General features: G+C 38.4%; 1 protein-coding gene across 1 annotated transcript in view; it reads left to right on the top strand.

Annotated features, from left to right (window-relative positions):
• The first annotated feature begins 4,746 nt into the window (after positions 1-4,746).
• DCN (decorin) overlaps positions 4,747-8,618 on the top strand; it is a 39,853-nt gene continuing 35,981 nt past the window's right edge. Inside the window, exon 1 of the mRNA XM_009817866.2 lies at positions 4,747-4,914. The gene's annotated coding sequence lies outside the window, so the exon portion shown is untranslated. The remainder of the gene's footprint in view (positions 4,915-8,618) is intronic.

Here is an 8,618-nt window from a genome sequence, read left to right as displayed (position 1 = left end):
CTACTGCCTTTTCTTATGAACTTCCATTTCACCCTTCTTGAAGAGGCTTGTATTTTGCTTTTCCATGTCTTCAATTCAGGTAAAATTTGAGTACAGTGTATAGTGTTCTCATGATCACTTCTCCATCCTGAATGCTAGATATCGTCTGTGCTATTTGGACTCTGATCCCACCTCATCGTTTTTCTGTATTATGTTTTTAAATTGACTCAAATGCAGTGAGTTACTTCAAAGGTTCAAGAGTTATGAAAAGCACAGCCTCTTCATTTGAACCCCACAGGGCACACCCAGTTCAGACAGGGTTGGTTCTAATGTAAATCATCACCATCCACCTTAAGATTCTCAATAGTTCCTCTCTATAGCAAGGTCACACAATCCAAACAAAACTAGTAAGTTTTGTGACGACATTGCTCGTATCTTCAAAGTCACCATTTTGTATGTTTAGCTGAAGTTAGAAATTATTTATTTCCTCAGCAGATTGCCAACATACAAAACCAAGCATTTTAATATAGAGACACAGACACAAACCCTACTGTAAAGGTCCTTTTCTTCTATTCCACTCATTTTTTCAGGACTTTCCGCAGTAATACAGTAACTAGCTCCCCTGAAAAAGTTTACTTTCTCTGATGACTAAATTGGAAATCAAGGATGACCTGGCTATTCACATGTTTTTCATAATCTGGGAATAGGCTGTTCAGAGCTGCACAGGATGTGTCTCATTTTGAATGCTGGTTCATAACCCCTGACTAACAGAGGACATGCAAGGAGTATAGTTCCAACATTTGCATGAATTACTGTCATCCTTTTCTAGGGCATTGTGTAATCCAGCTGGGATGATGAGGCTTGTCCAGAGCATGATCTAAGGGCCATCAAAATGAGAATTAAGGTTTGGATTTTTCATCTGAACCTTGAAAATGGTTGGACTCCAACACAAGATACTGCAAAATATAAAGAAAGGCCAAAATCTGATGAAACAGCTGCTCACTTGAAATTTCATCTCCTCTTACCTAAACTAATCCTCTCTCCTCTCCAGTCATCACTCCCTCCTTCATGGCCCACAGAGTGACACACTTTCCTCGGAATGTCTCTTCCATAGGGAATTGCAGCCTTCTGGTACCTTTGGTGAGGGGCATCTGCCAGCACACTCTTTCCTTCATTTCATGTAGAAATGTCAAGAAGTTCAGAACTATCATTTCTGAGGTCACAGAGCACTGAAGGAGACTTTGGTACTTAGAATATCCAGAAATTACATTTCTGTCTCTTTAGCTACCTTGTCAGGCTGTGCCTGGGTCAATATTTACCTGGATCAATGTTTACTAAGCTTGGGTCAATATTTACTCGTATTTTTAGTAGGGGAACTCCATTGCTATGGTAAAGAACAGTCTACTACAGGTGATTGGAAGAAATTATTATGCATAGTGTAGAAAGGAGAGGAGAGACAGACAGTAGTATATTAGAGAACGTGGAGAATGCAATGCTAGGGAGCTAGTAAAGCCCAGGCGTAAGATATAAAGACAGAGGAGGTGGAGAGGGCCCCTGAGAGGCAGCCAAACAGGGGGATCTGTTTTCATCCCTTCCTGATGGGGATTGGCACTTATCTAGCTTGCTCATGAGGACTTTGAGGCAGATTTGCCTGCCGCTCTTCCTTACCACAACAACGCTAACCAGTCTTTGATCATCAAAGCTGGGATCTATTAGAAGGCAGCCCAAGAAAAATGCCTTTTTCTCTAGTGGAAACTTAGAATGAGGAAGAACCTGAATCTCTGGGCCACCATGTTCCTGCAGGACAGATCCTGTCCTCCTGCTTTGGTTTTATTCCAGTGACATTCTGGATTGCAATAAATGCTACCCTTTTTTCCCAGGCTCCCTAAAAAAAAGCCTTTCTTTCCACCCCCAGGGGCAAATTATGTCGGCTCCCCGTCCTGAGGAGTCTGCAACCTGTGCTGGTAACGCTGAGCGCCTGCTGGACCTGCCTGTCTCCCAGCCCAGCCCCGTGCTCCAGGAGCTCTTCCCCCAGGGTATGTTTGCTCCTCACAGGGCAGCTGCTCATCTCCTTCCTGCAGAGGCTTCCACTGGACCCAGGCAGAGCAGTCAACAGCAGGCAGGCAGGCTGGCTTCCTGTCTTGTCTCTCACCACTGCCCTTTGAACGGTCCACAAAATAAGCTGTGAGCAAATGAAGCAGATGCTATCCATCAAAATTTAATAAAAAGACTGTTATATAAATAACATTAACATGCAGTTGCCTGTAATTTTCTGGGAATCAGTATTTGGAGCAGCATGCAGCCCTATAAGTTTGTTAAATTGCAATAATAAAATCATAGAGAAACCAAGATTGTTTTAATCATGATTTTTTTATATTGACTAAGCTGTAGTCAAAGTAGGTAAGACTGGGAAGGAGAGCTTATCGATGCTAGGCCCTGTGTATGGTCATGGGCCTTAAAATTATATAATGACTTAATATTGTTGCTGGGTTGTTTTCTTTTCAAAGTTGTTTATCTTCTGAGTGACATAGCAGGGGGCAAAGAGTGGGGTTAACGAAATACTTGTATCACATTCCCGTAAAAGCACACAAATGACTCAAAACAGTTAATAGGGTACTGCACCAATATTCAGTGTCGTAAGTCCTCTCCCATTCAGTCGCTCAGTTCTCCACATACTCCACTTTGCATTTCAGGAGGACTTGGACACCTAACACATGCCCCTTCTACCTCTGGGTGTCAACAGGCAGCGTAAGTGTTTTCATAATTCCTAAAGGTGGTAACACCTTTTCCCCTCTGAGCTTCTTGGGATGGACTTTGTTACAGAAAAAGTAGGAAAATTCTCCCTCTACGGGCAGCAGTTCCTCTGCAGGCAGACTGGGAGCCCCCAGTCCACCCGGCAGGCACCCTGTGCTCCACCTGTTCCCACCTTGAGCTTCATGTTTTTGTTTGACGCAACTCAATGCCTAATATAAAAAAGAATGAGAGGTGGCTGTCCATCCCCTCTTGTGCCTCCAAAGAGATGACTAAGCTATTAAATTATAACACCTTTCAACTCCATAACAGATATCAGAACAAATGTATTACAATTTTACTGGGAAAGGATATGAATGGGTTTTGCGAAGCAAACTGACAACAAGTTTACCCTGACCTGTTCCTCATCAAAATCTTGCTTTGAAATGTTTTTGAACACCAGATGCAGCTGGTGACCAAGGTTCAAATAACTGACATTACTAAGATGCAGCCAAGATTTCAGCAAGCCTCATGGCGACACTTCTGGACAAAGATAAGGCTTTGTTGTAAGCATGAAAGCTTGGAACACCACTAATCACATGTAGAAAATGTCACAACAAAAATCATTAACAGTCTTGAATCCAGTGGAGAGGCAGGAGAAAGAAGTTAGCTCAAGGACTAGGGGCAAATAAATGATCCTTAATTTTTAGAGTGAACTATATAAGGAAGCTGTAATGTAAGATGTCTGGTTACACCTTTGTACTACACTGACCAAAATTAGCAGTCAATTATTCTACCATGTTTTCTTCCACCAAAGGAGAACAATTATAAGAGCTGTTTTAATGGCTCTTCTTGAAATTAAATTAAGAGAATAGCTAAAATTTCAAGAGTTTATTGTGTTTCTAAAAATTCAGACTTCTTTTAAACATCATTTCACATTTTACAGGCTTTAATTTCAGATTTGCACCTGGTCTTAGCCTAGGGGCAGAAATAAAAGGATACAAGTCAAAACACAGAGACACAAGCCTCCAGTATTTAGATAGGACAGCTAACAGCACAGGGAAGCTACACATGTTCACAATGTGTTTGGATTACTAAATAAATAGTAATTATTGTATTCGCTCTCCTTTCAGTTTGCTAGACTTTTAAAGTTGCACAGGAATAGAGAAACTGCATTTTAGCTTCCATTGATATTTGCATCAAAACAGAAATTACTAAAATAAAATATAAATCTGAACAATGAGTCAGATACATTTTTCCTTTCATGCGTTAAAAAATCGCCATTGTCTCTTAAAAAAAAAAAAAAAAAAACCAACAAAGAAACCCACCCCAAGAAACCAGTTAAAGCTAATTTCCCCTCTGCTTTGCTGTCCTGGTGAGAAAGCAGTAAAAAAAAGAAAGGTTTATATAAAGCAGTTCTAACCACAAATGTTAGACTTGTTCTACTAATGAAAACATGATTTTCATATATATCAAAAACATGCTGTAGTTTGAAGAAATACATAAAAACTCTTATTAGACAGGATAATAGTATATTACACTATATACTACTTGGTTTGACAATGATTATAACATAAGCAAAGGCAAGTTGATATCTGTTTAAATAGTTTTACCTAAAGCTACCCCTTTTTTCTGATATTAATCTCCACTTTGACTAACTCCAAGATTAATTTTATATCATTTCCTTGAATTACAAATACTATAAACAAGAGGAACAGCCAAACATTTTTCTCAGTAATGAGTCAGAAAAAAAAACATAGTTAAAACCAAGAAAACTTTCCTAAGTGGTTGTTGTAGGCACATAAATAAAATAGGTAAAATGAATTACAGCAAGGCATCTGTCTTATAGTGTACAAGTAGTCTGAGATTCTAAATAGTTGAAAAAGAAATAAAGCAAATGAGAAAGAAAAAGGAGGAAAAGAAAGCAAAAGAGCTGATAAAGTTTCTGGCTACAATACAGGAGACATATCATTACCATATGATCTAATGTGGGTGTCAGCCTGGATTGTGTTCATTGAGAGAAACCTTATTTTTTAACTGTGCTATGGAATAGAAGCAGGAGGGTTTTCCACCAAGTGACAGTCACTGAGCTGAACTTACCCCCTCCTCCTTTCCACACCTGCAAAGCCTTTTGCCTGGGTTGAATATTTAGTTTAATTACATCTCAGCTTTGAGAGCTCCTGTTGCAAATCCCTGGATTAAAAGGTACGGTTTTCAGTAATTCTCCTGAACTATGCTGCACTAATAAAACTTCAGGCAAGTCTACGGCAAGAACTAGTTGAATTTTAAGAGAAGCAAGGAAAAAATCCTACTAAATGTTTAGCAATGTTAAAGTTTTCTATCCAGTACTTTTGTTTCTTGGGAACATGAGAATGCATTCTCAAGGACTGTGCAGATTTCCTACTGTTTATTTGACTGTTCTGTCTCTTGTTTTGATTTGTATAAGCACTGCTATAGTCCTTTCTTTTTCCTTATTGTAAACTTCTGCAGCAGTACATTCTCTGTTTGCAATCCAGTGTTTAGAATCGGTGATGTAGTGAGTGTAAAAAATGCATGATTTCCTACATTTCTGTTTTAAACTGCACTCTGATTTCTTTGTCACTCGGATTTCTTCATCTATATTCCAATCATTAATGAATATAATTTCAATTTCAGAGAAAAAAAATATGTAGTATTTAGTTAAACGGGCTCAGTGTATGCCTTTGTAATGCTAGAAAGTGCTATGTTACAGTATACAAACATGGGACTCGTATTTAAAGAAGGTTCCTATGAATGAAATAGTAGAAAAGAAAATTCCTGGAGTTGAAACTCCTGTTAACAGAGTTTTAATCTCTTTAAAACTTCCAACTCCTATGTTTGCACATCTAGACTTTAATGCATAAAATGGGTAAAACATATACTGTAGGAGATTTTTTTTGAAACTGCACATATTGTTTAACTTGCCTTTTGTGGCATTTTGAGAGCTTTCTGACAGTAGGAGAACTAATATTTAAAACTTAATATTAAGGTAAACTGACAAGAAGACCACCAATACAGTGGTGACGTGAACTGATGAAGCATATTTCCAGTGGTATTTTAAACTGAAATGTGGCCAAGTCTATGGTATAGTTTCCTCTGTTTGTGGAAAAGTCTTCCTCATTGTAAACACATAATTAAAGCAAATTTAAACAGTTATGTCCTGCAGACATAAATATTGTGTCACAGACCTTTAAGAATTCAGAGTTTTTCCCCCTCTCTATTTTTTTTGTAAGTGAAATGTAAACATTTCTTACTAGTAAAGTTTTGTGTATTTTTTTTTCTCTGTTTATGTTCGTTTACACTGCAAACAATAGGAACAGATATGTGTGCCTGCAGTACAAATATGTATATGAATAAAGATATGCAGACACATACCTATTCCTATTTCCTGATTAATATGTAGCTTTTGTCTGCGATTTTCTCTGCTGTGTCCTCAGATTAGATCCTTGATATCCTTTGTTGTCCTACAGTTTTCCTTTATACACAGCTCTTACTGATTTTATTATAGTTTTGACAAAACAGGGACCAAAGGAAAAAGCCTACTACAGGGTTTAACTGAGATAAGCGGTCATAAATATTAATGTGAACAAGAAGTAAAGTGTGAAGACACTTCCAAAGTGCCTTTGCATTTTATTGGGGTTTTTTTGAGGGGTAGTAATTTAACTCCAGGATAAGATCCTGATTGTGCATTCTTGGGATGGATGGTGCTTCAGCAGTGACCCTGGAGGGGAATACAAGCAGTTTTAAATATATTAAAATATTTTACAGCTCTATGAAAAAAAATCTATGTAAAAAAGAGCTAGGGAAGCTCTTTAAAAAGTACTGACTGCCAGTGCCTTGCCAGGGTTGGTGTGCAGCATTGCCAATGTTTATTGATATTAATGTACATTCTGAAAAATAATTTATACTGGGGTAATGTTTTATTGGCCATTTTCATAAGGCAGCTTATTACGATGAATGATGATGATTTAGCAAATTTGTCTTCCCATTTCAGACTATTAATAAATTGCATTGTTATTTTACAATAATTTGTACATAGTAATGATTATTTCAAAAATTTTGTTTTAGATTAAATTATGGTAAGAACTCGCCACCATGTATTAACACCACTTTGCTGTGACATCTGTACTTGTCCGTGTGCAGTCTGCATGCATCACGGGGGTGTTGCTGGGGAAGGGACACAGCCCCAATGTCAGTGGGGGACCAGGGCAGGAGGATGGCCCACATGGAGACACAGCCTGCCCCTGCTACATGGCATGTGTTTGCACAGCACTGAGTTGGGCTAATAGGACATGCTAAAATGCTCTGACTCTCTGGCTGACATTGGGGTCTGCAAATCCCCTCAGTGCATGCAGCAGGTAATATGTCTGCTCCAGGAATAGAAAATGCTTTTGGATCCAATTAAGAAACCAACTATGTCTCTTAAAGAGGCAACAGAAATGGTGTTTTACTCCATGTGAAGTCACTTCGAAGTCTTTGGACATCTGAAGATGTTGGATACCTGACTTCCTGTTAGGTAGATGACAGAAATATAAGCTATGATTTTAAAACACCAGCGTATTTTATAAGGTAACCTTACCATCCTCTCAAGACTGAGCCCTAAAGGTTTCTGCAGGATTGCATTATTGGCATCTGTAGGTAGAAATTCATAAAGGAAATTGAACCCAGGCACAATGTAGATTGTATCTCATTCCAGGCCTGTGTTTTTTATTTATTCAGATTTTTTATACTAAGCACTCCTGTTAGAGTACCTGGATGTGGTATTCTAGAAAGAGAGGCCTCAGTATACCACTCTCACCTAACATCAGCTGCCCATGTTAGTCATCTACCTGGTAGGTTCCATATGTCAACGCAAAGAGGGAGACAGTCCTCCTCCTCTGCCCCTCCCCCAGTTTTTTTATCGTTCCATTAGTCAATATGGAGCTGAGAAATGCTATACCACACCCCTAACTGTTAGATAAATTCTGCTAGAAAAAAGTTAATCCCAGCTAGTTCCCAAACAAGGCATTTTGGAAGTTATTGACCTGAAGAAGCAAGTGGACATTTTTGCTTTCATTACAAAGAGCAACATCTGTATTCAGGACCATTTTAAGAAAAGGCTCCTAAACAAATGACAAATTTGCCTCTCTGTCATTTGGCAACTTGAAGGCAGGTTTCTTCATATTTTTTTTGGTGGGTTGTTTTTAGACCCATGAAGGTTTGTAAAAGATAAGCTTCCTTATATAAAGTAAAGAGTAAAAGAAAATAATTTTCAGAAAACTAGCTGATCTATATAGCCTTGATACAAAACCTGCAAACAGCTGTTTTGTAATTTCTCCTGAGCACTGACCAACACAGGTAGCACAATGTACAGTGTGTTGAAATGCATTTAGGCCTAGGTCCTGAGAACACATATTTAAGCAGTTTTCCTTGTTAATATCCATGGCAACACATACTTGCGTAAAGTTGCTCCTAAGCATTGAAGTCTGCAGAATGAGGCCCTAAGTTCCATTAGAAAGTGTGCTGACAATACTACAAGCATCAATTCAAATGCTTATGCAGTGCAAAGCGGAGGATTTTCAGAGTGCATTGTTTATATTATAAAATCCCCTAGCCAAAAATTTGGAAAGCAAGCCAAGAATATCCAATATAATACAACATTGTATGCTGTTTTATTGTGCTGTTTAAACTGGGAAAGAAGTATAGCTCATTTAAACAACTAAAGATCTTCCCCTCTCTCTCCACCCCATCACTAGATCCTACTTTTTTCAGTCAGTTTTACTAGGCTATAATTTAAAACATACAGCAAGCTGGCGCTTTAATAAAATATTTCTCAAGACATAAAACACTGCATTACAGTGAGTTTGGGATCCTCAGGTTTGTCCCCAGGGGACAAATTCATTGCTCTGAAA

The sequence above is a fragment of the Gavia stellata genome, chromosome 4 (assembly GCF_030936135.1).
Source record: "Gavia stellata isolate bGavSte3 chromosome 4, bGavSte3.hap2, whole genome shotgun sequence".
NCBI lineage: Eukaryota > Metazoa > Chordata > Aves > Gaviiformes > Gaviidae > Gavia > Gavia stellata.
The sequence above is the reverse complement of the archived record's forward strand: the minus strand, read 5'-3'. Positions and strand labels throughout refer to the sequence as shown.